Source organism: Protopterus annectens, chromosome 2.part2 (assembly GCF_019279795.1).
Source record: "Protopterus annectens isolate FY-2018-M chromosome 2.part2, PAN1.0, whole genome shotgun sequence".
In the NCBI taxonomy this organism is placed as follows: Eukaryota; Metazoa; Chordata; order Ceratodontiformes; family Protopteridae; genus Protopterus; species Protopterus annectens.
Genome location: NC_056730.1, coordinates 611,610,663 through 611,626,849, shown reverse-complemented (window position 1 = coordinate 611,626,849; position 16,187 = coordinate 611,610,663).

Sequence of the window (16,187 nt, the reverse complement as noted above, 5' to 3'; positions counted from 1 at the left end):
TTCTTTATCCATCTTTATTTCAATGACCTCAGATTGCCTCAGTCACTTAGACATAAATTTGTCTTCCATGGAAAGCAATAGCAGAGGCACCTGATCTCTTAGGGTACATTTTCTAAGTCTGACATTTTTATTATAAACATGTTGTTGCAGCTTTTGAATTTCTTAGATGTGATCCTTTGCTATAGACATAACCTGCTTTAATCTATCCTGCAAACTGATGTAGTGCTCATTCACACTTTACGTGGTGTCTTCTCTTCTTCCTAAGTTTCCTAAGCAATGCTCAACAGTCCTCTTAGATGCCTGCCATGCACAAATACAAATGGAGTAAATACATCCAGATGAAGCTTATGGCACCTGTCATATAGCAAATAATAAGGAAGGTAACAACTTGATACCTGCTCTTTCCACCTTTGTCAATAACTTTCCTTAACACTGAATTCAGTGTTTTAGTAAACCTATCTACTAATTTATCATCCTGTGGGTGATTAACATATTCAATTGTTTGACTATAAAGTACTGGCATAATTAATGCAATACCCTTGACATAAAGGGCGTGCCTTTGTCAGTAAAAATCACTTTGTGTATATCCAGTTTAGAATAATAGCACCAGTTCTCTGGCAACAGCCTTAGCATTAGTTTTGGATAACAGCATTGCTTCTGGAAATTTTGTGGTATAGTCCATTATTATTCATATTTTATGATACCAATTGCTGGATTTCACTTGTGTCCCCACAATGTCCATAGTGATACATTCAAATGGTAACTCAGTGATGGGGTAGTATCAGTGGACTGTTAAATCCAGGATGGGATACCGTTTTCTGCCATTCTGGAGAGTAAACATGGATTTTTTTATCTCTTTCATTATGCCTGGGCCACAAACCAAAAATACCTGTCATATTCGGAATACCAAAAATCCACAAAGATAGTATGGACCCCCCACTAAGACCAATTGTCTCAGCTGAAGGGTCAAAAACTACTCCCTTAGCCAAATATGTGGATGTTAAAACAAAGCACATATGGGTTAACAAACAAGCAATTTTGAAAGATTCTTGGGACTTGCTTAGACAAATGGGGCCAGAATTATATTCAGAAGACCTACTATTTGTAACGATTGATATAGTAGATTTATTCGGGTCTTTTCCTTATATGACAGGTATACAAATGTTTGAAGAAGAAATCTTCATGGATCAGATTTTGACAATAGAAGAAAAAGTAGTGTGCACAGGCTTGATGGACCTAGTATTAAAGAACAATTTTTTGGCATATAATGGTGAATTTTTTCAACAAATACAAGGAGTTGCTATGGGTGCGGCCTGTGCACCTACTTTTGCAAATCTGGTATTAGCAAATTGGGAAGAAAAGTATATCTTCAATTCCAAGTTTGTAAGGTATTGGAAGTTATATAAAAGGTTCTTAGATGATATAATAATTTTTTGGACTGGGGGTCAAGATAAATTGAAAGAATTTATAGAATATATAGGAGGAACAACTGATTTTCTTAGATTTACATTCACAAATTCAGAAAAAAACATCCAATATTTGGATATAGAGGTTCTAAAAATAAATAACACTTTGGAAACTAGAGTTTATAGGAAACCTACCTATGTAAACTCCTTTTTACACTTTAATAGTGCACATCCAATTTATTGTAAGAAAAACCTGGTGAAAGGACAGTTTGTCAGAGGGTCAAGAATGACCAGCAATAATGAGGATTTCACAGAAGAATGTGACCTATTAGAAGGAATGTTTTTGGCAAGAGAATACCCTAGGAAGTTCATTAGGAATTTAAGAATCGAAGTGGAAAGAGGGAGAATAGACAAATTTAGGCCCATCCTAGGAGAAAGAGAAGGAGTAAATATTATTAATGAGAAGAGTGTAAATATAGGAGAGAATTTTCAACAGGCCCTTATATTAGAATATAATGCTTTAAATAGAAATATTAAAACAATATTCCAAAAAGAATGGGAGAGATTTGGCTCCCTTACGGACTTGGATGGACTCCCTCAAAGGATACCTAAGGTTGTTTTTAAAAATTCCATTAGTGTTAAAGGCATATTAGAGACAAAAATGACTTGTATAGAAAAGGAGAAAGGAATAGTAAAGAAAAAACTGGGACCTTTAGGTGTGGGAAATGTAGACAATGTGAATTCATAATGAATACGGAGAAAATTTATTTGGAGAGTAGGGGACGTTGGTTAACTAGTTAGGGGTATTTTAACTGTGACTCCAGAGGTTTGGTATATTTCGCCATATGTGTACAATGTTTTTCCTTCTATGTGGGTAAGACTGAGAGGACTTTGAAGAAAAGAATATATGAACACATATACGACATAAAAAAGCGGAAAGAGACAAATGCACTGTTTAGACATTCCAAGGTATGTGAGGGATACAAATTTTGTTTTTTTGTCCTAGATCAGGTTAAATGTGACATTAGAGGAGGCCCCTGGGAGGAAATAGTAGGTTATAGGGAATTATGGTGGCAGCTAACCCTAGAAGCAAACAAAGCCCCTGGATTAAATGAATATATATCTATCTTACCCCTATTAAAATTAAGAGCAACTAGAATGTGAAAAGAAAAAAGAAAAAATAAAAATAAGTGCAATATAAAATAAAAACAGAAGATGGCACTGTAGTTATGAAATGGTGGGATATTTTCATTTTATTTTATTTCACTGTCTAGAATGCATCATTGAAATGAAATAAACAAAAAATAATTTTTTTTTTAAAGTATATCATATTTAATATTGGTTTTAAGAAATGTTTAAATGAAAGTTATTAGAATGGATGAAAGACTTAATGAACTAGTGATTTTAATTAAAAAATGAACTGTTTTACCATTAAGTATTATTGAATTAGGTGGAACTTGATTTGCTCAATGAATTTGAAATAAAAGGTTTTTATTGGGTTTCATTTAGGGAAATTATATAAAAGACAAATGAAATGAAGTGTTTTTTATCTGATGAAGTCCATGTCATAGGGACGAAAACGCAGGTGTAATTGAAGGCGTTCATAACGTTTTGGTACTACGTGTTTGGTATGTGGAAACGAATAAAAGTAGTGGCAGTACTTTTTCTCCTTGGTTCTCTTTTTGTTTGTTCACCAGTCGAGTGGAGAGATTTCGCTTGTGGATTATATAATTAATGCAATACCCTTGACATAAAGGGCGTGCCTTTGTCAGTAAAAATCACTTTGTGTATATCCAGTTTAGAATAATAGCACCAGTTCTTTGGCAACAGCCTTAGCATTAGTTTTGGATAACAGCATTGCTTCTGGAAATTTTGTGGTATAGTCCATTATTATTCTTATTTTATGATACCAATTGCTGGATTTCACTTGTGTCCCCACAATGTCCATAGTGATACATTCAAATGGTAACTTAGTGATGGGGTAGTATCAGTGGACTGTTAAATCCAGGATGGGATACCGTTTTCTGCCATTCTGGAGAGTAAACATGGATTTTTTATCTCTTTCATTATGCCTGGGCCATAAAATCTGGCTAGTGCTTTTGCCTTAGTTTTGTCCATCTTGAAGTCACCCCCTAACATGCAACTAAGGGTAGCTTCATTACTAGCATCCTATGAGATTTGTACACTAGTAATTTTTATTTTATAAACATGTCAATTGTACAAATGCTGAGTCCACTGGGTACAATTGTCCATTTTCAGAGATGACTCTGGAGCACTATGTGGAAAAAGTGACTTTTCCAGAGCTAGACTGCTCCCCAAAATCCCTAGAATGGTTCATCTCTTACTTACAAAGCAGGGAACAGTCAGTAAGGTGGCAAAATGTACAATCCACTTACCAACCCATCAATATAGGAGTACCACAAGGATCAATTTTAGGTCCTCTAATGTTCAATATTTTCATCAATGACCTGCACAAAGCCCCCCCTATCCAGAATCTCGTCTAGTATGCTGATGACTCAACTCTGATAGCCTCCTCTAAGACCTTCTCTGATCTTCTCACAGTCACACAACAGGCTTTTACTTCCATCGAATCATGGCTTATCAACACACAACTTATGCTAAACCCCAGAAAAACTAAACTTTTACTTTTCTCAGCAAAACCACCTGACCCTGGCTTCAAAATCTGTGCAAAGGATGGCACACAAATAGAACTAGTGAAAATAGCTAAATTACTAGGATTAACAATAGACAACAAACTCACTTTCGAACTGCACATCTTAAATGCAGTAAAGAAAACCCACTTCAAATTAGGCAAACTATATAGACACAAACTCTATATGGATAAATCCACCAAATTAAAATTAGACAATACCCTACTCATCCCCTCCCTTCTATATGGTAGCGCTATTTTTACCAATCTACACACAACCCTTAGTAACAAACTACATTCTTGTTACAGTAAAATAACCAACACCACACTCATCACTGCCAAGCAATTACCAAACTAAAATTGCTCGAATTTTTCCATCTACACTACACCCAACTAACATTAGCCCACAAGCTAATCAGTAAACCCAATCAATGCCCAGCTCTTGGTTCACTCCTACAAACGTACACCCCCACAAGAACACTAAGATCTTCCTGTAAGCGCATGCTTTCTGTTACAAAATCCTATAAAAGAGCCAGACAGTGTTTGCTCTCCCATTCAGTCGCCAAACTATGGAATATGTTACCATCCGAATTAACACAAACTGATCATCCAAACAAATTAAAAGACGCCCTAAAATCTCATTATCTAAATAATCCTTCCTGCTCATGCCTTAGAAGCAAACCCCCTTAAACAACACACACAACACAGACTCCTAGACTGGTATATGTTAAGTACACTAGCCAATCACAAAAATAGTGTAAACTAAACTGTCTGCAAATGAATTTACTGTATCAAAATCCAGGTGTTTTCACTGTTGTAACATTTTAACCTATGTAATGTTTTCCTAATGCATATCAATGTAAGCCAGTACATTTGTAAATTGTAAAATGTATTATTACTAGTATATTTGTAATACTTTTAAATCTTATGTTAAACTTTATCTCTTTTTGTAACACTTTATCTCTTATTGTAATAATCTAAAGAGCTTTTCTCCCTGGGCCTCCACTGAAAATGGGTCTTTGACCCAGTGGACCTTCCCGGTCAATAAATGCTAATTAATAAACATAAAATAAATGTGGAGTTGTACACCTGCTCAGCAGCAGCTTGTGTTTTGTACGTGATTGATGTCCTCTGCACCTATTGCAGTCCTCCTCTAGCTGATTGCATGTGGAACAGCTGTGATGATGTTCCCATAGCCAATCACATAGAAACACAGTACAATATCTAGGAACATCATGTTGGTGTTTGCCCATGACAGTCACTGTGAGTGGTACCTGGATCTGGTGTTTGGTAAACGGCATCACAGATGATATCTGGATGTTCCTCAAACAACATACACAGTGGGAAATAGCCTAAAGACAGGAGGGTGATGTGCCAAACATGACTACAGCATGTAAGTGTAGCTATGCTTCACTGAGACTACTGCCAGTTTAACAAGTTGTGTGTGGTAATGGCTATTCTACATGTTTTAAAACTGACAAGACAGTGCTCTGTTTGTGAAGGACCCCCATCTGTAGGGCCATCTGTGGACTGGTCAGTGTGTGGAACCATTTGTTTCCTGTGTTAATCACTGAACACACATCTGTGAACTGCAGGAGCATAGTGTGAGGATTGCAGTCAGTACATGGTGATAGTGATGAGTTACTGCAATTGCATCCCTGATTAGACATATGTCACATGAAACAGTGGTATGACAGACACTGTCTGGGGTTCTCAGTGACATGCCAATAATGGGCCACTGTTCATAGCTGCAGTCACAAGTCTTCTACACTTTGTACAGATGTCATGCAGTATATATGCATGTGTTGTGCTCCCCCTGCAAATGTATACCATCTGTTGTGTTGGGTTGATGGTCATATCTATGCATGCTGTTATAAGTAATCCTGAATGCTGTTGACTATTACTAAGCCATATCTGTGTTTAAACTGCAACACCATAGGCTGTATGGGTTTGGAGGTCCCGGTAGAACCACCTGTCCCACTTCAGCTGGCCATGGCACCGGGCACCAGCACATCTGGGGCCCAGCCTTGGACCTCCACCTCTATTGGCTCTGCACCACCTTCTGTTGGAACCGCCACTGAGGATGAGACTTGTCCCCCCTGGGAGCAGGTCCAGACAGGAACATGTCTGCTGTCGTACAGTCCAGGACGTGGTGCGTAGGGTTCTCAATAAGGGGTTTTGAGGCCAGATACCCCAGCTTGAGGGCAGAGTGTCACATTTACAGGGTGAGCCTGCCCGTCCTCAACAGCCCCCAGCACTGCCACCTTTGCAGCTGTTTTGGTGCAGTAGTGCCTACTCATGGCTGGGGAAATCTGTCCCACTGTTTCCATCTGGGAGCTCATGGGCTTGTGACTGCCGAACACCCCTTCCTGTCCAAGGTGTATCCCCCCACATGTATAATATACCGACCCTGTATGCTGTCTTGTATGTCATCCTACCCAACCTATCCTCCACGAGCATACCTACTCTCCTTCCCCCACATCCCACTCTCACCCTACGGAAACAAAAGGCCAATCGGTGCCTAGAACAACATTTGCCCCATACATAGCTGTCTATTTCACACATGTGTCCACTGGACACATGTAAACCTTTTGCTATGCATCACAACATACTCCAGTTGTCCTCACCCCTGTCTGTCAGGCACATGATCCTGGTATGCACATGACTCCTAAAGGTTCCAGGTACACGTGATGCAGACGACCCCAATGTACACACAGCATTACCGGTCCCTCTATGGTTACCCCATTTAACTTTGTCATGATGATGATGTCGCACACAGCACCTTGCAAGAGTACTGTTCTCACATAATGATTGGACAGGAACTGTTGTGTTAATGTAAATAAAATGATCAGAGTGATGTATTTGGCCAATGTACAAATGTCTGCGTGTATTAATGACACATGTCTGTCTGAGGGAGTCTTGATATTACATAGGACAACATCACTGCATAATACAGGCGTTGCTGGTGTTTCCCTTTTCATTCCTCTGTAATGCTTTGTTGTCACATGGGATGTTCTTGATATATCTATATATATATGTATCTATATCTAGACATAAGCACACACACATACATCTATATGATGGAATACATTTCCTATACTGTTGAATGACTGCGCTGGATGATATGTTTGTGATAAGATCTGATATCTGTGTATCTGCCATGGCTTAGTGGTCAATCACAATAGCTGTGTGTGCAGGGTCCTGGTTTCGAGCCTTGCAAAGGCCATTTAGTTTGTTGCTGGGCAGAAAAAGGTCGTTGGATACGGAGTGATTAAGGCACATTAAAGCAGTTGTGAATGGATTTGCACGGAGCTAAGCAATGCTAACCTGTGGTTACAGTTTCTTACACTCAGTTAGCCTCTATATTGCTTCACCAGTGTAATACTCGCATACTGGAGGCCAAACAGGCTTACACCCGCTTGTTCCTGCACTTGCAAATTCACTGCATTTGGTGTTTGCATCTGACACTCACATCCTTGGGTGGGAGTGAGGACTACAATATTACCTTGTGATACCTATTACATCGGATTACATGCCTACAGTATCAAGAATGGCTGCCCATTAGGCGAAAGCATTCGGATGACTGTACGAAATCTGCAGCCTGTCCAGAGTTTGATTCATATTATTGGTGTGTCCCTCTTACAATCTGCACCTGTCTGGCTAATACATGGGAACTGACACTCCTCATTGTTGTGTATTTCGGCTTTTCCCGGTTAGGGGTCGCCACAGCAGAACTCCGGTCTGCTAATGATTGGTAGTAGATTTTTACGTGCCGAGTTGCCAGCCCTGACACACAACCTTCAACGAAGGTACGCCCATTCACGCATGTCTCCACACAGAAGACGCTCTAGCCGAGAATCGAATGGGACAATGTCTTACTGTGAGGCAACAATGAAGTAATTGGGTTTTGGAACCCACATCCTTCAGCCGAGTCATGCTACTGCATACCTAATATTCTATCATCTTTCTAAGGTTGTCAGTGGAATATGTACTTTCTGTCCCTATCAGACTTTTAATACGATTGGGGAAAAATACCAACTGAAACAGGGACACGTTATAACAACATCAGGGACACATTTAAATTATTAGTGCTATTAACCTGACACATTGACAGACTCAGAACATATGAATTCATACACATTTTCTGAGGTAAATGATGGTTATAACTCTTAATTGTTGTCATTATTCATTACATGTAATTCACCACCTTTCCTCCAAACGTCACTAGTTTTAGGAGGGATTAAGTGGGACAGAGTTAGAAATTGAGTTGAAATCAGGGACGTCCCTGGAAATCGGGGACAGTTCAGAGGTATGGTCCCTATTTGTTCCCCCAATGGTTTATGTCCTGTCCAGTGGATTTGCTCTTAGGGGTTGAGAGATATAGGTGTCAGCTATGCCCATTTTGGAATATTACTTACATCCCCAGGGCGGTCCTAATATCACTGCGCCAGCCAACATCTACATGCCTAGGCCCATAATTGCATACCCATAGTTCCGCCACCTGCCCCTCCCCTACATCACTCATCCTTACTGTGGGTGCAGGTGGGGTATAAACACACCACTACACACTGCCCACTCTCCGCATGCCGGGACATATGTTGTACGTTATGTCAACCCATGGATTATCAGACTTGCACAACCTACTGGTCCATGTACATCTACAGCCTGGTTTGATGAATCATTACTGGGACTGACTCCGATGATCATTAATTTTTGGGTGTCCCACAAGGGACATAGATGTCTATGTTTCAAGATTAGACCTGGCAGGTCTCTCCCACTGGTAGTATCCTGCCGGTGGTCTGGGAAGCAGTGGTGTGTTTACTTTTATTGTGTGTCTGTATGTCTCACCGGCCTAGCTGGGGGGTGGGGGGTTGATGCTATGTGCTACATGTTTGTTTATTGGACCCCCTCACCTCCATATGCACGGCCTGTGAACATATGTAACTCGTACTGCTGTATCATATCCTAGCTATATACATGTGTATATTTACAGTTATATATATATATATATATATATATATATATATATATATATATATGTGTATATATATATATATATATATATATATATATATATATATATATATATATATATATATATATATATATATATATACATTATTATATACAGATATATCTGTATATGTATGCATACATGTATATATATATATATATATATATATATATATAAAACACAACATACGGGTCTATTGGTGTCTGCATATGTATATATCTATATGTGGGTATGTATATGTATTCTGTCTCTGTATGTATACATTTGTACTACGGAGAGGGAGAGGCTTATCTCTATGTAGCTATGGGTAGTTATACACACACATACCTCTACATATATACATCTACATCTGGTTATTCCATTCCTTGCCATATAGATTACACTTTGCTGCAGTGGGACACGTAGTGGGTGTCGCTGCTCATTGGGCGACGCCTCTGCCCAATGAACACATTTGCTTACATCCCTGGGGCTATCCATATAGGCCCGCATCAGCCAACACCTGCACACCTAGACCCATAAGTAGCTACCCATAGTTCCCCCACCCACACCTCCTCTACACCACCCATCCTTACTCTGGGTCCTGGTCAATTCTGGACACATCACTAAACACTGCCCACTCTCCACATTAGGGGACCCATTTCATACAATTGTTTTGACCAATGGGTCATCGGGCTTTTCCACCCTTGTATTCCAGGTATGTATACACCCCAGCTAGAATGTTCGGTTTATCACCTTCTTTTGGTCTTGCCAATTTTTGGAGTGTCCCACAAGGGACACTCCTGTCTGTGTTCCAAGATTAGAATTCATGGGTGCACTGTGTACCCCCCCCCGGTTGTATCCTGCCTGTGGTCTGGGGAGCAGTGGACTCTTTACATTGTTTGTGTGTATGTTTCCTGTGTCCAGTTGGGGGGGGGGGTGGAAGGTCATGCTACGTGTTTCATGTTTCTTGCTTGGGCCCCTCACTTCAATTGGCATAGTCTGTGAACATCTGTCATTCTTGTGTGCTCTTTCCTATCATAGCTGTATATCTGTGTATATCTATGCACACACGACACACACACACACACACACACACACACACACACACACACACACACACACGCACACACATATATATTATATATATATATATATATATATATATATATATATATATATATATATATGTATATATATAAAATAAAACTTCAACGTAATAACTAGAAGAAAACAAATAAAATAAAATAAAAATTCAAATAAAAGTCCGAGAGCCAATAATTAGCGCTTTCATGCAGGTTTAATGTACTGGACTTCTTCAGAATGTTTAAAAATACAAATAATGTGTTAATAAATAAGCATCAACTGTAAAGAGATGATGACATCAAAATTCCAAGACCAACAGAAAGCCAAGCATTCAGAAATATGTAAATTCTATAGTACAGTAAGACATGAATATTCAATAAATGTACAAAAGGTCATGAATAAGTAAAAGGAAAACAGAACTACAGAAAATATAATATTTATTGGTTCCATTTTAAAGCACATCTAATATTTATATGTTCATTCAAACCAGGTGGGGCTTCAGCATTTAACAGAAGCTGCCAGCGCAACTCCTTAACTTCCAATAAGGTGTTTTTGTCTCCAAAAAATAAAGGTACATGGTCTAAAATAAAGAAATTAAATCCTGTAAACAAGGCGCAAGTGTTACTATGTTTAGCTAAAGCATTGTTAGGATCACAATTTCTGATAGCTGCCAGGTGTTCTTTAATTCTGGTGGAAAGTTTATGTATGGTTTTACCAAATTAGAATGAGAAGCAAGTGGTACAAATAGCAGCATAGACCACAAAATTGGAATTACAGTCAAAATGACCATTAAATTTGACCATGTAGTTATTGTGTTTAAAAGTATAACCGTTTCCAGTAAGAATCCATTTACAAACAATACATTTCTTACAAGTAAACATGCCTTGTACATGTTGTATGATATTTGGAGACAATACAAAAGGCTGGTCTCTATTCTCAAACATTAATTGTAGAGATTTATTTTTCTTGTAAACAAAAGTAGGTTTGGAACCCAATTTCATATTGATTTCCTGACTAGAGGTCAAAATGCTCCAATTATTATAAAAATACTTTTTTGATTGAGTTAGAGTCTCTACAGATGGGAATGGGGAAAGAGGAATATCTATCAGTTCCAGTGTTGGTGGGAATCGAAAAATTTAATAAGGGAGAGAGATTAGTGGGAGTAGGTGGACCATTATTAACATGTGGAAGAGTGTTCTTATGTTTAGGAGTGAAACCATTAAGGATGATGGGAGGGAACTTAGTGTGTCTTAAAGAATTTACCTTTGTAAAAATAGACTGTAATAAATCATTAGGATACCCTCTATCTGAAAGGAACTTAGTAAAAATAAGACATTCATTTAAAAAAGAGGAATCATCAGAAATGATACAAGAGAGTCTAATGTACTGTCCTTTAACCATGTTATGTTTCATAAAATGAGGGTGTATACTAGAAAAGTGTAAATAATTATTTCTGAATGTGCTCTTTCTAAAAATAGAAGTTGTCCAAGAAAGAGTGTTGGAGTTGAATGTGACCTGTATGTGTAGAAAATTCACTACTTTACCTATGGTAGAAATTTTAAAATTTAAGAAAGGGATACTATTAGACATCTGACTGATAAATGTATGAAGATAATTTTTATTTCCTTTCCAAACAAAAAAGAAATAGTCAATGTATCTTCTATACAGGAGAACTTGACTAAAGTTAGGTAAAGATAAGGAATTGATTTCCCACCAAGCTAATACTAAATTAGCATAAGCCGGTGCTAATTTAGCTCCCATTGCAACTCCCTTAGTCTGATAAAATATTTTGTCTGTAAAACAAAAATAGTTATTGGTAAGAACCAAAGCAGTTAAAGTACAAATGGTGTTAATTCTATCAGAAGAAAGATTAGTACATTTATTAAGATAGTTATTTAAGTATGAAATGCCTTTATCATGTGGAATGCTAGTGTATAAGGACTCAATGTCTAAGGTAACAAGAATAATATCAGAACAAGTAGGAGGATTTGAATGCAATAAATTCAAAAAATCCCAAGAGTCTCTTAGGAAATACGGAGACTTCTGTACAACTGGGTTTAAAACTAAGTCTATATATTCAGCTATACCTTCAGTTTTAGTTCTTTTATTAGACACAATATGTCTAAATGAGGGTTAACAATGTCCTTATGCATCTTGGGAATCCCAGACAACTTTCCTATGTGAGGATTATTAACAATTATAAAGTCAGCTTCCATTTCAGAAATAAAATTCTTGTTGAGTAACTCAGTAATGGTAGTGTCAATAGATTTAAAGGCCATTTCAACCTCAGAAATAGAAGCAGGGGAATAAAATTCACTATTAGTTAAATCTTTCAGTAAAATATGTGTATATTTAGTTTGTTCCATTAAAACAATACCGGAGCCCTTATCAGCTCTCATAATTCTGAGGGATTTGTCATTGACTAGTGTGTTTAAAGCTAACAATTGAAACTTAGATAGATTGTTAGTAAAAAGGTTGCGTAAGTCTTTCTCGCAAAGTTTTAAAAAAATATGTAAAGTGTTACATAAAGGAGGGTTAAAAAGGCTTTTTCTAATTGGTATTTTAAGTTTAGGAATGGTACTGTCAATACCAGTAACATCATCGTCATCATCATCAAAAACATCATCAACCAATGTATTTTTAAGATGTAGTAATTTAAGATTTAACTTTCTGACATACAGCCTGAGATCTAAAAGAAGAGAAGATGTGTCTGCACGGTGAGCAGGTGTGAAGGAGAACCCCAATTTCAGAAGATTTATACAATCATTACTAAGGGTTCTATCAGTCAAATTAAATACTTCAGTGTTGGAATAACTAGAAGTATCAGAATTGGAGATCAAGTCAACATTAAGAGAAGAGAGTTCTATAATGTTCAGCGGGTCTGTAATCTTCTTGGTCTTCCACGAGGTAAACCTCTCCCCATGTGGGATCCTGATCTTGAAGGGAGACCTCGAGTGGGCGTGTGAAGTGGGAAGTCCTGAAGATATTGTGCTTCTCTGTGATCCATGACTTGATCTCGGTCTTTGTTTCTGTATTGTAAAAACTTCTCCTGTCTTCTGGTGATGATTTGAGAAGGAGGTGGTACATGACTCCTTTTGGATAAAAAAGTAGGGCGATTGATGAGACTAGGTGTAGTGGAAGAAATAGGTGACAAAACGGAGTGTGATAATAGTGTATTGTCCTTAACTGTAGCGTTTGATAAAGAGATGGAATTAGTGTATGTGCTAGTGGTGGCAGTTTTGTTATCAATACAAGCAGGAATATTAATGTGGTCATTAATAGGAACAGCTTGAGTGACAATAGTGGTAGTAGTTGTAAAAGGAATATTAATATATGCTGTCTGATCAGTTAAAATTCTGTGGGAAACTTCACAATGGGTAGAAGTAGGTATCTGTGGTGGAGAAGGAACAGATTCTGGTGAAAAAACAGTGTTCGAATAAGAAAAGTCAGACTGGATAGGATTGGAATTGTTATGAGAAAAATTATTGTTAATATCAACAGAGTATTCAGGAGTAAGGACTGTGTGGTTAGTTTTATTAATTCTAGAGGTGGCATTATAGTTCTTGGTATTCCTGTGGCTAAATCTAAATTTGCCCTCAGATCTCAAGGTGTAGGCTCTGTTATGTAAGTATTGCAATAAGTCCCTACGTAATTTCTGTTGTTTGCTGTGTCCTAAAGAGGCAACATGTCTGGTAACCCTAGAATGTATACCATTGTAAATATGTAATAATATAGAAAATTCAGGATGGTTAATGATTTTAGTATGTAAAGAATGAATATCTTGACTAATATTAGCTAATTTAAGTTGATTATGTTCTATAAGAGAGCGTAAAACAATCAAGCCTGTAATATTATAAAGAGCTACTAGCTCTTTATAAATCATAGAATCACTAGAAATGTTGTTGGGAAATTTTGTGATGCGTATTCCTAAGGGAACTATTTCTTTATTAAGGCAGTAAGATAAATAAAAATTACCATATTGTATATTCTTTAAGAAGTAAAAAGTCTTTCTAGCTTAAAAATACTCTGTTTTAAGTCCCTAAGGGACGAGGACTGTTTGTTAGTAGACATGTCATTAAGGTCATTATTTAAAAGTGTGTAAAAAAAGGATTTTGTTGTTGGTTAATAAAAGATAGTAGATCATTAGAAACTAATGGATCTGAAAGAATATGTTGCTGTGAAGTGTGGGTCATAGGATTATTAGGGCATAAATTATTAAAATCAAAGCCTTGTGTGTATATCGGGTCTGAAACACTAGAAGTTATATTAGTAGTGTTCTGATGAGAAACGCTAAACTGCGGGCATGCAGCTGTAACACTATTTGAAATATTAGCAACAGTAGAATTCATTGAGTCAGGCAAAAACATTCTTGGCACTACATTCATGTTCAGACCATCCCTGGGACCTGACGTGATTATTTAAATGTAAAGTAAGATCCCCTCCATGTAAGGGTTGTAAAACACAGCCAGAAACTACAGAAACCGCTTCCGTCGATGAAGCTATCAGCTGGAACGTAGGTACTATAGATGATTCCACTGTAGACCACACAGCTGAAATTTCAACAGTTGTAGGTATAACTGTCGTAGTAGCAACACTGCTATGAAAGTCAGAATCAGTAGAAACTATGGTACGAGGCAAAAGAGCATCCAATCCCATACAGGAGTTATCCCCTTCATGGAAACTTGAAACCAAATCACTATGCTGCAAAATATTATCTCTTTCACTGACATGCTGTAAATGACAACAAGAATCCACAGAAAAAGTCACAGTGGAAGGGATAGTAGGCAGGGACATCAAAGCTTCCGAGGACTGAGATGTAGACATCGGCGCCGCAGAAGGCTTAACAGTAGAATGCATAGCTGGAATTTCAACGGTTGTAGGTACAACAGTTACAGCAGAAACATTACCACATAAGTTCACACCAGCCGAATCCTCAGTATGAGGCACCAAAATGCCCCATTCTGGACGTAAATCCGAAGTAAACACTCCATGTTGCAAAACAACATTACCTCCACTGACACACCGCAAATCACAATATGTATCCTTAGACATATTCTTTGTAGAAGGGACAGCAATCTGGGACATATGCGCCCTCGAAGATAGACAAGCATATTATTATTTATTAGACATATTGTGTCTAATAAAAGAACTAAAACTGAAGGTATAGCGGAATATATAGACTTAGTCTTAAACCCAGTTGTACAGAAGTCTCCGTATTTCCTAAGAGACTCTTGGGATTTTTTGAATTTATTGCATTCAAATCCTCCTACTTGTTCTGATATTATTCTTGTTACCTTAGACATTGAGTCCTTATACACTAGCATTCCACATGATAAAGGCATTTCATACTTAAATAACCATCTTAATAAATGTACTAATCTTTCTTCTGATAGAATTAACACCATTTGTACTTTAACTGCTTTGGTTCTTACCAATAACTATTTTTATTTTACAGAAAAAATATTTCATCAGATTAAGGGAGTTGCAATGGGAGCTAAATTAGCACCAGCTTATGCTAATTTAGTATTAGCTTGGTGGGAAATCAATTCCTTAGTATCTTTACCTTACTTTAGTCAAGTTCTCCTGTATAGAAGATACATTGATGATTTGTTTTTTGTTTGGAAAGGAAATAAAAATGATCTTCATACATTTATCAGTCAGATGTCTAATAGTATCCCTTTCTTAAATTTTAAAATTTCTACCATAGGTAAAGTAGTGAATTTTCTACACATACAGGTCACATTCAACTCCAACACTCTTTCTTGGACATCTTCTATTTTTAGGAAGAGCACATTCAGAAATAATTATTTACACTTTTCTAGTATACACCCTCATTTTATGAAACATAACATGGTTAAAGGACAGTACATTAGACTCTCTCGTATCATTTCTGATGATTCCTCTTTTTTAAATGAATGTCTCATTTTTACTAAGTTCCTTTCAGATAGAGGGTATCCTAATGATTTATTACAGTCTATTTTTGCAAAGGTAAATTCTTTAAGACACACTAAGTTCCCTCCCATCATCCTTAATGGTTTCACTCCTAAACATAAGA